Source organism: Gossypium arboreum, chromosome 10, assembly GCF_025698485.1.
Source record: "Gossypium arboreum isolate Shixiya-1 chromosome 10, ASM2569848v2, whole genome shotgun sequence".
NCBI classification, from domain to species: Eukaryota; Viridiplantae; Streptophyta; class Magnoliopsida; order Malvales; family Malvaceae; genus Gossypium; species Gossypium arboreum.
Window position 1 is genome coordinate 31,779,184 of NC_069079.1, and position 13,437 is coordinate 31,792,620.

The window sequence follows — 13,437 nt, forward strand, 5'->3', positions numbered from 1 at the left end:
CTTTAACTAATAAACTATATTAATTGGCTCAACCAAAAAATTCTAGAAAAAAATTTGTAGATGGACATATGAGTCTAGTTTCAGGGAAAAATTACGAAACTAATTTTCGAGCTTTGAAACTCAAGATATGATTTTTAAGACGACAGTGACGCAGTGACCAGCTAGTCTGGAAATTTCTAAATGGACTGTGAAAATAGTTAAGACTGTGTGCACCTTGTGTTCGATTTTGGTAACGGACTCGGGTACGGGGTGTTACATAAGGTCTAGGTGGATTTTTCCTTAGGTATTGTCTTAATTCAATCGATTTTCCCAAAAGCAATTCCCCAATTTCGGTCTCTGTGAATTCTTAGTTTAGATAATTAGTTAGTTAAAACAAAAAACCTCTTTATTTTTAGGCTAGATAATAAAAAGATAGTCTTTACTAGTACTTTTAGTTCCTTTGGGTTTGACAATCCGATCTTGCTAAAACTAAACTACTGTTCGATAGGTACACCTGCCTACATCGCGATAATAGTTAGTTTCAAGAATGATTAATTATAAATATTTAAAACCTATCATGAAATTACGCGATCAAGTTTTTGGCGCCATTGCCGGGGAACTAAGATATTAGGAACGCTCAATTTTTATTACTTTAGCCATTTATTTTTCTTGCAATTTAATTTAATTTAATTATTATTATTACTTATTAATTTACTTTTTCCTTCTCTTGGCAGGTTTTTATAGTTTATGACTAGAAGAAACCCGTCAAGACCACTACTTTTTGACGAAGAAATCGAACGTACAGTTCACATAAACCAAAGAGAAATAAGGCAAAAATTAAGATACACAGAGAACGAGCAAGAGGACGATACTCAACCCCCAACCGACGAGATGGCTGAAAACCAAGACAATCAGCTACCTCCTGCAAATGCGGTTAATCAAAATCCTGCTCCACGTACTATGTATGATTATGCTAAACCTTCTTTAACAGGAACTGAATTGAGCATAGTTAGACCTGCTGTAGCTGCAAATACTTTTGAACTGAAACCTAACACTATTCAAATGATACAGCAATTTGTTCAGTTTGACAGTTTGCAGGATGAGGATCCCAACGCTCACTTAGCAAACTTCCTGGAATTTTGTGATACATTTAAAATCAATAGCGTTTCTAATGATGCTATACGTCTTCAATTGTTTCCTTTTTCATTAAGAAACAAAGCTAAACAGTACTCGTTACCACGAGGATCAATTACTACTTAGGAACAAATGACTGAAAAATTTTTACTAAAATATTTTTCGCCGGCTAAAACGGCTAAATTACGTAATGATATCTCTTCTTTTGTGCAGATGAATTTAGAAATACTCTACGATGCATGGGAGAGATACAAGGACCTTTTGTGAAGGTGCCCTCACCATGGGTTACCGCTTTGGCTACAGGTTCAAACGTTCCATAATGGCCTGAATCTTTGACTCGACAAATGGTTGACGTAGCTACAGGCGAAACCATCAATAATAAAACACCCGAAGATGCCTATGAGTTTATAGAGGAGATGTCACTGAATAACTATCAGTGGCAAGTCATGAGGACAAAGCCAACAAAAATAGCTGGCGCTTATAACATCGATCTAGTCAGCATGCTCTTTAATCAGGTAGAACTCTTGAATAAGAAAGTTGATGGTTTTCTTAGTTCTTCACAGGTTCACGCAGTAATACAGTGTGACGCAAGTAGAGGTTGACAAGCCATTCAGAATACCAACCCTATGGCTACAACATGTATAACAAGCAATTAAATTACGTGGGTAACAATCCTCGACCTCAAGACAATCTATATAGCAACACTTACAATGCAGGATGGAGGAACTACCCCGATTTCTCGTGGGGCAGTCAAGGAAATCAAAGACCACAACCACTTCTAGGCTAGCAACAACACCCTACCAATAGGAAAAGAAGCTGAACCTTGAAGAGATGCTCTGAAAGTTTATATCGGTGTCAGAAACTCATTTCCAGAACACCGAGACAGCACTTAAAAATCAACAAGCGTCGATCCAAGGGCTCGAAACTCAGATAGGCCAGCTTTCCAAACTAATCTCAGAAAGACCACTAGGAAGTTTACCTAGTAACACCAAAACAAAAGATCATGTGAAAGCAGTTACACTAAGGAGTGGGAAAGTGTTAGCGGAAACTGAAAAAAAGCTAACACTAGAAGCCGTGGTAAGCGAAAGGGGGGAGGAAAAACCCAAAAATAGTGACAAACCAGTGCTGAAGGAATATAAACCACCAGTTTCATACCCAGAAAAATTGAAAAAAGTCTGCATTGATGCACAATTCGCTAAGTTTCTTGAACTTTTTAAGCAATTACATATCAACTTACCTGTTGTTGAAGCCATCACGTAGATGCCTACATACGCAAAATTTTTTAAGGAGCTTCTAACAAATAAAAGGAAGTTCGAGGACGTATCTATAGTAGAACTCAACGAGGAGTGCTCAGCCATACTCCAAAACAAACTGCCAACCTAACTGAAAGATCCAGGAAGTTTTACTATTCCTTTCTTATTTGGTAGTCTGAATGTTGAAAAAGCACTAGCTGATTAAGGCGCTAGCATTAATCTGATGCCATATAAAATGTTCAAACAACTTGATCTTGGGGAACCTAAACCCACTAGGATGAATATTCAATTAGCCGATAGATCTGTTAAATATCCTAGGGGTATTATAGAAGACGTACTTGTGAAAATAGATAAATTCATATTTCCTGTTGACTTTGTTGTGCTTGACATGGATGAAGATGTGGAAGTACCTTTAATTTTAGGGCGCCTATTTTTAGCTACTGCTAGGGCTGTAATCGACCCGGGTGATGGTAAATTGGTACTTAGAGTAGGTAACAAGGAGATTATCTTTAAAATTTATGATGCTATGAAGTTTTCTAGGGAACAAGATGACTCATGTGTTTTTATTGACTCTATTGATCATACTACTCAAGACTCTTTTCAGGAAATTTTACAAAAGGACACGATAGAACTATATCTAGCTCAAGAAGAGGAGACAGATGATGAACCTAATGAGCATTCTTCAAGATGAGTAGATTATGAGGGAATTAAGATAAACGATGAACTTAAGAAAAAAACCCTCTATTGAAGAGCCTCCTAAACTGGAACTCAAACAATTACCAAACCACTTGGAATACGCATTCCTTGGAAATAATTCCACATTACCAGTGATCATTGCTTCTAACTTCAACCAAGGAGAAAGAGGAATTAATCCAAGTATTAAAAGAATATAAAAAGGCCATAGCTTGGAAAATTTCTGACATTAAAGGAATCAGCCCTTCTTTTTGCACCCAAAAAATTTTGATGGAAGATGAATACAAACTGTGGTGCAAGCTCAAAGACGACTGAACCTCAACATGAAGCAAGTTGTAAAATCTGAGGTAATTAAACTTCTAAATGCTGGGATTATTTATCCTATTTCTAACAGTTCTTGCGTAAGTCCTGTGCAGGTTGTCCCTAAGAAAGGCGGCATGACGGTTGTGACCAACGAGAAGAATGAATTAATCCCAACAAGGACAGTCATAGGATGGAGAGTTTGCATCGATTACAGGAAACTGGATGATGCCACAAGAAAAGATCACTTCCCTTTGCCATTCATTGACCAAATGTTGGAAAGATTATCCAGGCACATGTACTACTGCTTTCTAGACGGACTTTCTGTTACTTTCAAATCCCAATAGCTCCTGAAGATCAAGAAAAGACGACATTCACATGCCCATATGGGACGTTCACTTATAGTAGAATGCCTTGGATTATGTAATGCTCCTGCCACTTTTCATTGCTGTATGATGGCCATCTTCGACGAACTCGTGGAAGATATCATGGAAGTATTTATAGATGATTTCTCGGTATTCGGTAACTCTTTCCATCTCAGCCTTAAAAATTTAAAGCGAGTTTTAATAAGATGTGAGGAAACGAACCTTGTGCTTAGCTGGGAGAAATGTCACTTCATGGTTCAAGAAGGTATTGTATTAGGGCATAAAATTTCTAGTAAAGGGATTGAGGTGGACAAATCTAAAATAGAAACAATCGAAAAATTACCCCCTCCTAGTTCGGTTAAGGCTATTAGAAGCTTTTTAAGACATGCTGGTTTTTATAAAAGATTTATTAAGGATTTTTCTAAAATAGCTAAGCCTTTGACTAAATTGCTAGAAAAAGATATACCTTTTAATTTCAATCAGGAGTGCTTAGAAACATTCAATACTCTAAAGGATAAATTAATTAATGCTCCAATTATAATTGCACCGGATTGGAATTTACCATTTGAATTAATGTGTGATGCGAGTGACTCTGTAGTAAGTGCAGTACTGGGACAGCGGAGAGACAAGCATTTTCAACCTATCTATTATGCTAGCAAAACTTTGACAGTAGCACAAGAGAATTATACTACTACGGAAAAAGAGTTGCTAGCTGTGGTTTTTGCATTTGATAAATTTCAATCATTTCTCATATTGTCTAAAGTTGTTGTTTACACTGACTATTCCGCCATTCACTACCTTTTAACTAAAACTGATGCAAAACCTCAACTCATTCGATGGATTCTCCTATTGCAGGAATTCGACTTGGAAATTCAGGATAAGAAAGGAGCTGAAAATCTCATGGCTGATCATTTGTCCAGGCTTGAGTACTCCAATACCAGAGAACTAGATGAAGTTGAAATAAATGATTCGTTCCCTGAAGAACAATTTTTCGCTATATCTGACTCCGAGGTACCTTGGTTTGCAGACATCGTGAATTTTTTAGCTGCTAACATTATCCCAAAAGGGTTAACACACCAACAAAAGAAGCGATTTTTTAATGATGTGAAAAACTACTTTTGGGATGACCCCTTTCTGTTTCGCAAATGTACAGATCAAGTCATTAGAAGATTCGTTACAAGATTAGAAACATCAAAAATATTGGAACATCGCCACTCAGGGCCAACTGGAGGACACTATAGTGGAACTTAAACCGCACACAAAATACTTGAATCAGGTTTTTATTGGCCTTCGTTATTCAAAGACGCTAACAGGTACGTTACTTCATGTGACAAATGCCAACGGATAGGTAACATATCTAAACTGATGAAATGCCCTCAAAACTATATGCTTTCATGTGAAATATTTGACGTTTGGGGTATCAATTTCACGGGCCCATTCCTCAGTTCATTTGGGAATAAATACATCTTAGTAGCAGTTGATTACATGTCCAAATGGGTGGAAGCCCAAGCTCTACCCACTAATGATGCTAGAGTGGTAGTACATTTCCTTAAGAAACTCTTCTTGAGATTTGGAACACCCAGAGCAATCATCAGTGACAGGGGCACTCATTTTTGTAATACCCAATTTGAAAAAACCCTTAAGAAGTACGGAGTTCATCATAGAACAACCACCCCATACCATCCTAAAACTAATGGACAAGTTGAAGTAGCAAACCGAGAAATCAAACGGGTCCTTGAAAAAACAGTAGAATCAAACAGAAAAGATTGGGCAATGAACGTAGATGATGCTTTATGGACTTATAGAGCGGCTTTTAAGACCCTCATAGGGACATCACCGTACAGACTTGTTTATGGAAAAGTTGTCATCTACCATTCAAACTAGAGCATAAAGCTTTTTGGGCTATTAAATTTCTAAACCTTGATCCCGAACTTGCAGGAAAAAATAGGTTGATGCAGCTGAACGAGCTTCATGAGTGGCGAGCCAATGCATACGAAAATTCACGCCTATACAAGGAAGCAACAAAGCGGCGCCATGACACTCATTTAAAGCAACAAAAACAATTTGAAGTTAGAGATCTTGTCTTACTATACAACTCAAGACTCAAATAGTTTTCTAGGAAACTTAAATCACGATGGTCAGGACCTTTCATAATTCAATCTGTTCTTCCATATGGCACAATAGAGGTAAGTCACCCATCACACGGTACTTTCAAAGTAAATGGACATCATCTCAAACTTTATAATGGTGAGAATTTTAAAGACAATGGAGAGGAGCTACGACTCCACAAACTGCCCTGAATAAACCAACAAGGTAACAGTCTAGCTTAGACTATAAACAAGCGCTTCTCGGGAGGCAACCTAAGTACTAACAGTTTTAAATTATTTGAATTTCAAGTTTTAAACATCTAGGTCACTAACAGAGTCTTTTGAAGCATAGGTTCCTAACTCCACACGGCCGTACTTAAGGCCGTGTGACCAACACGGACCGAAACACAGTCGTGCGATACGGCCGTGCGATAAGTGGCCACGAGTGTCCGACCTGGCCGTGGTCAAATCTGCCAAACTAACACAGGCGTTCGGTATGCCCGTGTCTAGCACCCGTGGACCACACCAGTCAGAATGACACGGGCGTTCGAAGACCTACACAAACGTGGGAGAAGCGAACCATGCCAAACAGAGCCGTGCAACACGATCAAGTAGCCACACGGCCTAGACACACTGGCTTGCTAGAAGGCTATGTGACGACATCTCAATTCGCAACGAACATGAATGGGACACGAGCCACACGGGCGTGTGCACCGGCCGTGCCACTTGAAAAAATTAGAATAATTCTCTTATTTTATTTTTCTTTTATTAAGTTTTTAAGATTCATTTGTTTTCCTTTTAAACACAGTTTATCTTTATGACTACTATCAGATTATTCCCTTCACTCTCTTTTTATCATTTAGAATCATTCTTGCCATCCAGATTTATTTCCAATACTCGATCTCACCAATCCAAGAATATCATCCATTCTTAATACAGGAAGTTTCACTTCTCCTCCTATCTTATTTTTATATTCTAATATCTATCTTTGTACATTGAGGACAATGTACATCTTAAGTATGGGGGGTATTTATTTCATTATCAGAAAAATCCCTGAATGATTACCTTGTTTTCTAGAAAATCTCTCATATCATATTTAGGATAAATTTTGATTGATTTATGATTTTAATTGATATAGCTTAAATTAAAACATAGGCATTTATGCATTGATTGTTTAAATTTTAAGATATTAGAGAAACAAACATGATAAGTTGATTTTTAAGAATTTAAAATCTTAGGTTGTTTCTCCAAAGTTTCGGTATTACTTTGAGTTGGAATTCACAAGTTTTAAACATCAAAAAGCCATAATTTGGTGAGATTTTTTTACCCTTTTGAGCATCTATTAATTCTTTCATGCTTACTTTTATTATTGCTTTGAGTGCGTCAGTATTGAACTGTTATTCTAGAACTTGCTTGATTATGCATGTCGAGACTACACCATTTGATTTGATATCTCAAAATGATTATGGCACCTAGGATTAACCCACTCATTCCATGAAAAGCCTACCTCCACGATTAACCCCTAGTAAACCGCCTTGAGCCTAACAAGCCATTTCTTGTATTACCTTTAATATTAACCTTTAACATATTATTGTTGAAATCCCCTAAATTAATTTGAGCCCAATTTTTTGTCGAGATTTGAATTGAAATAGTTGCTTAGCTATGTTTTATTCTACTTTGTTATTTAACTTGTTCTTAAAAAAAAAAAACAAACAGGTATACTTTGTCAGCTTCAGTATTTAAATTCCATATTCTGAGATAAGCTCTATTGTACGCAAGTGATGATTAACTCTTTTTCTAGTTAGGCAAAATTCAATCTCGATGCTAATTCTTTCTTTTAGCTTGTGACCACACCCCCTAACCAAGCCTCATTACAACCCTTTAAAGACCTTTTGATTGATGTTTCATCTCAATATATAAGTGGTGGAGATTTGATTTTCATGCAAGCCTATGGTAATAACTTTTCATTATTGACTATTGAGTGCTTCATTAATTGTCCTTAAAACACCTCGAGTGATTTGAGTGAATCTTTAGTGAGGATGTGAAACTCTGTGATATTCTGAATCAAATGTAATTACTTAGATGAGGGGAGACACCTATGTTTGCATGATTAAATACTCAACTTGGAATGTTTGAAACTTTTATGTTCTTTTAGTTGAATTCTCAATGTATGATTACCTATGGATTATTTTGAGATATTATTGATAGAAATTATAAGTGGAGAAGAATTTATTTTGATTATAATTTGAGAATTTTGCTTGAGCACAAGCAAATGCTTAAGTATGGGGGTATTTGATAAACCGTAATTTATACATATTTTTACCCCGTGCTTAATGCATTTTATGGATGATTTTCCATTAGAATTGGTGACTTCGATGCTCCTAATACTTTAATTTCATGTTTTATACTTAGGAGAGCATAGGAGAGCAAAAGGAATGAGAAACGAGCAAAAAACGAAGAAAATGGGCCAAAGTACGAAATTAACATAGCCTGGACTTCCTTACACGGGCAGACCACACGGCCATCTCAATTTGGCAGTTTCAAAGCACGATTCACACGGGCATGTCACACGGGCATGTCACACGGGCGTGTCTCTGCCAAGCCCAAGTTGAGTCCAATTCAGAAAAGGCTAATTTTGAGGGCTTTTAGGCATTCCAAATCCTATAAATACACCCTAGAGGAGGAAGAAAAGGGAGGCACAGAGTAGGAAGTAAGGAATTACTCCAAGGAAGCAGATTGATCCATCTCAGAAGCCGGATTCACCATCAAGACTGAAGAACTCTCCTCAATTTCCCCTTCAGGAGTTTTGGGTTTTATTTATGTTTTGTATTCTTTATTATTCTGGGATGTTTTCTTATTTAGTCATGAACTAAAACCCCTAAATACCTAAGGGGAATGAAACCTAAGACGAATCTTGTTATTATTTTCTGAATTGTATGATAAATATTTAACTTGTTCTTAATTATGTGTTCTTAATTCTTGTTTTGATATCCCAAGATACTGATTCAAGATAAGCTCTTATTCAGAGGAGGAATAAACCCTGTCTAAGAGTACATTTATCATAATTAAGCGGAGTTGATTGCGCGCCTAGACATAGGATGACAAGATTTTGCCTAATTAGGGTGAAACCTAATAAGGGGATTCATAGATCGAGTTAATGCAACCCTAGAGTGTTAATTAGAGAAAGGTCTCAATTATTCAATCTAGGGATTAGACGTTGTTAGTCTTGAATAGGGATAATAACATAACTTAGGGATCTCTACGGAACAAGTTAAATGAATAAATCATCCGATTCAGAGCCAAAATAACAAGTAAGGTCTAGGTGGATTTTTCCTTAGGTATTGTCTTAATTCAATCGATTTTCCGAAAAGTAATTCCCCTATTCCATTCTTTGTGGATTCTTAGTTTTGATAATTAGTTCGTTAAAACAAAAACCCTCTTTATTTTTAGGCTAGATAATAAGAAGACAGTCATTGCTAGTACTTTTAGTTCCTTTGCATTCGACAATCCGGTCTTGCTAAAACTATACTACTGTTCGATAGGTACACTTGCCTACATCGCGATAATAGTTAGTTTCAAGAATGATTAATTATAAATATTTAAAACATATCACAAAATCACGCGATCACTAGAAAATCGATTTTTATCGAATTTCTTCACACCTTAAGCCTAGCCAAACCCTTTCTACTCTTATAGCAAATCCAAATTCCCACTATTACACACACTTATCATCTATTTTACAACTTATGTAAAATAGTCCTTTTAGGTGTTTTCATGCTAACACCTTTCACAAGAGTTGATTATAAGGCACCCAAGACTCATTTTCTTCCATAAAAACTCAGAAAATATTACAAATCCTTTCATGTAAAAACCCTAAACTCTTAATCATTTTGCAAAATAGTCTCCTCATTAGAAAACTTATGCTTCAAGGTTCCCAAAATGCAAAAATCATCAACAAAGGGTATGGGAATCACTTACTTTTAGAGATAAGAAATTGGTAAAAAATTTAAAGCTTTCAAACCCCCTACAATGGATGATTTTCAATGGAGAAAGAAGATGAAAAAGGGATGATATCATGTACTCTTTATTTACTCTTATTTTTAGTCAAAAAGTCAAAAATCACTTACATAACATTGAAAATTTTCAACTCATTGACCCCCATGGCCGGACATCCTATTTTAGAGGGTCTATTTGCCCTTTAACGACTCCAAATTTAGGTTAGACACTTTTAGCTATCAAATTAGGACTTTTGCACTTTATGCGATTTAGTCCTTTTTCTACAACTTAGCTCACAAACACTAAAATCACTTTACCAAATTTTTCATGCACTTTTAAAAACATGCTATAAAAATAATAATAAAATAATTTCTCTGACTTCGAATTTGTGGTCCTGAGACCACTATTCTGACCAAGCCCTAAATCGGGTTGTTACATTTCTCCTCCATTCAGGGATTTTTGTCCTCGAAAATCTTACCGGTGAATAAGTTCGGGTATTTATCTCTCATAGTCTCCTTGGGTTCCCATGTGGCTTCCTCGACTTCGTGTCTATGCCATAAAACTTTCACTAGTGCTATTCTCTTATTCCTTAACTGTTTGACTTCCCGAACCAATATCTTGGCCGGCTTTTCACCGTAAGTCATATCTGGAAGAATCTCAACCTCTGTTGGCCCAATCACATGTGAAGGGTCTAATCTATATCGGCGTAGCATGGACACATGAAACACTTCGTGAATCTTTTCCAATTTCAGTGGCAAAGCCAATCGGTAGGCAACCGGCCCTACTCTTTTGGTAACCTCATAAGGTCTTATGAAACGAGGACTTAACTTGCCTCTTCTACCAAATTTGAAAACTTTTCTCCATGAGGATACTTTTAAAAATACTCGATCACCGACTTGAAATTTGATCTCCTTCCGTTTCAAATCTGTATAGGATTTCTGTTTATCCGAGGCAACCTTCAAACAGTCGCGAATCACTTTAACTTTCTCTTCAGTTTTCTTGACTACATCGACCCCGTGAATCTGACCTTTTTCGAGCTTGGTCCAATATAAGGGCGTTTGACACTTTCACCCATATAACGCCTTATAAGGTGCCATCTTCAAACTTGACTGATAGTTATTGTTGTAGGTGAATTCAACCAATTGTAAGTATCTTTCCCAACTTCCCTGGAACTCAATAACACAACACCACAACATGTCCTCTGAGATCTGAATCACTCTTTCTGACTGACCGTCAGTTTGCGGATGAAATGCCGTGCTAAAACTCAACTTTGTTCCTAATGCCTCTTGTAACTTTTTCCAAAACCTCGAGGTAAATCTCAGGTTCCGACCTGAGATAATCGATAACGGCACTCCATGAAGCCTCATGATCTCGGATACGTATAAGTCGGCCAATCTTTCAAAGGAGTAGTCAATACACACTGGAATAAAATGTGCCGACTTTGTTAACCTATCCACAATTACCTAAACAACATCCTTTTTCCTTGGGGTTACCGGAAAACTCATCACAAGATCCATAGTAATCTGATCCCACTTCCACTCGGGGACCATGATAGGCTGAAGTAGACCTGAAGGTACTTGGTGTTCAGCCTTCATTTGCTGACACACTAGACGCTTAGAAACGAACTCTGAAATGTCTCTTTTTATTCCCGACCAACAATACATTTTCTCAAGGTCGTTGTACATTTTCACACAACCCAGGTGGATGGAAAAACACCGGCTATGTGCTTCACGTAGAATCCTCTGTATAAGCTCATTGTCCTTGGGTACACAAACTCTATCTTTAAACATTATACATCCATCGGTACCAATACAAAAATCTGATTCGACGCTTGACTCACACTGAGTTCTCTTAGCTTGCAAATCACTGTGGTTATTCTAAGCTTCCCGAATCTCTTGTATAAATATCGGTCTAGCTTTCAACTTTGCTAGAATTGAACCATCTTCAGACAAGGCCAAATTGGTGTTTATTACTCTCAATGCAAATAACGATTTTCTATTCAATGCATCGGCAACTACGTTCGCCTTTCCCGGGTGGTAGTCGATAATCAACTCATAATCCTTTATTAGCTCTAACCATCGTCGTTGCCTCAAGTTCAACTCCTTTTGAGTCATCAAGTACTTAAGTCTCTTATGATTGGTGAACACCTGACACTTCTCGCCATACAGATGGTGTCTCCAAATTTTCAACGCGAATACGATGGCAGTCAACTCTAAATCATGCGTCAGGTAATTTTTCTCATGTGGCTTTAACTATCTTGAAGCGTAAGTTATGACCTTACCTTCTTGCATAAGCACACCCCCAAACTATTCAAGGAGGCGTCACTATACATTACAAACTCCTTGCCCGGCTCCAGTTGCACTAACACTGGGGCTTCGATCAACAAAGCCTTTAATTTCTTGAAACTCTGTTGGCACTTTTCTGTCTATTCAAGCTTGACATCCTTTTGCAGCAGCCTTATCATCGGCGTAGCTATCATAGAGAATTCATTTACAGACCATCTATAATATTCGGCCAAACCCAAAAAGTTTCGAACTTCAGTTACATTCCTCGGTGATTTCCACTCAACAATAGTCGAGATCTTGCTTGGGTCAACCCTGATCCCGTCACCTGACACAATGTACCCTAGAAATTCGACTTCTTTAAGCCAAAATTCACTATTACTGAACTTGGCGTAAAGCTGCTTATCTCTCAAAGTTTGTAGAACTGTTCTCAAATGCTCTACGTGCTCATCCTCATCACGCGAGTAAATCAGTATGTCGTTAATAAAGACCACTACGAACTTATTCAAATACGGTAAAAAATACGGTTCATCAAATCCATGAACACTGCCGGGGAATTAGTCAAACCAAAGGGCATGTCGAGGAACTCATAATGCCTGTATCTTGTCTGAAACGTAGACTTTGGTACATCTTGTTCTTTCACTTTTAACTGGTAGTATCCTGACCTCTGGTCAATTTTGGAAAATACAGAAGCTCTCTTTAACTAATCAAACAGGTCAACGATCCTTGGCAAAGGATACTTGTTCTTTCTTATTACTTTATTGGGCTGTCTATAGTCGATACATAACCTCATCGACTTATCTTTCTTTTTCACAAAAAGTACTGGAGCACTCCACGGTGAAAAACTCAATCTCGAAAAGCCCTTATCCATTAACTCTTGCAATTGTACCTTCAATTCTTTCAATTCCGTTGAAGCCATCCTATACGGAGGGATCGAGATGGGTGCCATACCGGGGACCAACTCGATTCCAAACTCAACTTCTTTTACTGGAGGTAATCTAGGTAATTCTTCCAGAAACGCGTCTATAATCTCACAAACCACTGGTACCAATTCAATCTTCAACTCAGACACTTGAGTATTCAGCACAAAAGCTAGGTAGGCCTCACATCCTTTTCTCAAATGTTTCTCAACAGTCAAAGACGATATTATTACAGACAAATTATTCAATTCATCTAGTCTAACCCGAAGGATATTTTCATCTTCACATTTCAGTTCGATAACTTTTCTCCCACAGTCCACTACAACACTATGAGAGGTCAACCAATCCATCCCAAGAATTACATCGAATTCATTAAACGGCAATAACATCAGGTTAGCCGGAAAATAATGACTTCTAATTGCCAAAGG

At 37.4% G+C, this 13,437-nt stretch overlaps 1 non-coding gene across 1 annotated transcript; it reads right to left on the reverse strand.

Moving 5' to 3' along the window:
- Window positions 1-1,293: 1,293 nt before the first annotated feature.
- LOC128283209 (small nucleolar RNA R71) lies at window positions 1,294-1,400 on the reverse strand. The gene has a single exon (XR_008273551.1). It is a non-coding gene; the product is annotated as a small nucleolar RNA R71 (small nucleolar RNA).
- Between the last annotated feature and the right edge of the window lie 12,037 nt (window positions 1,401-13,437).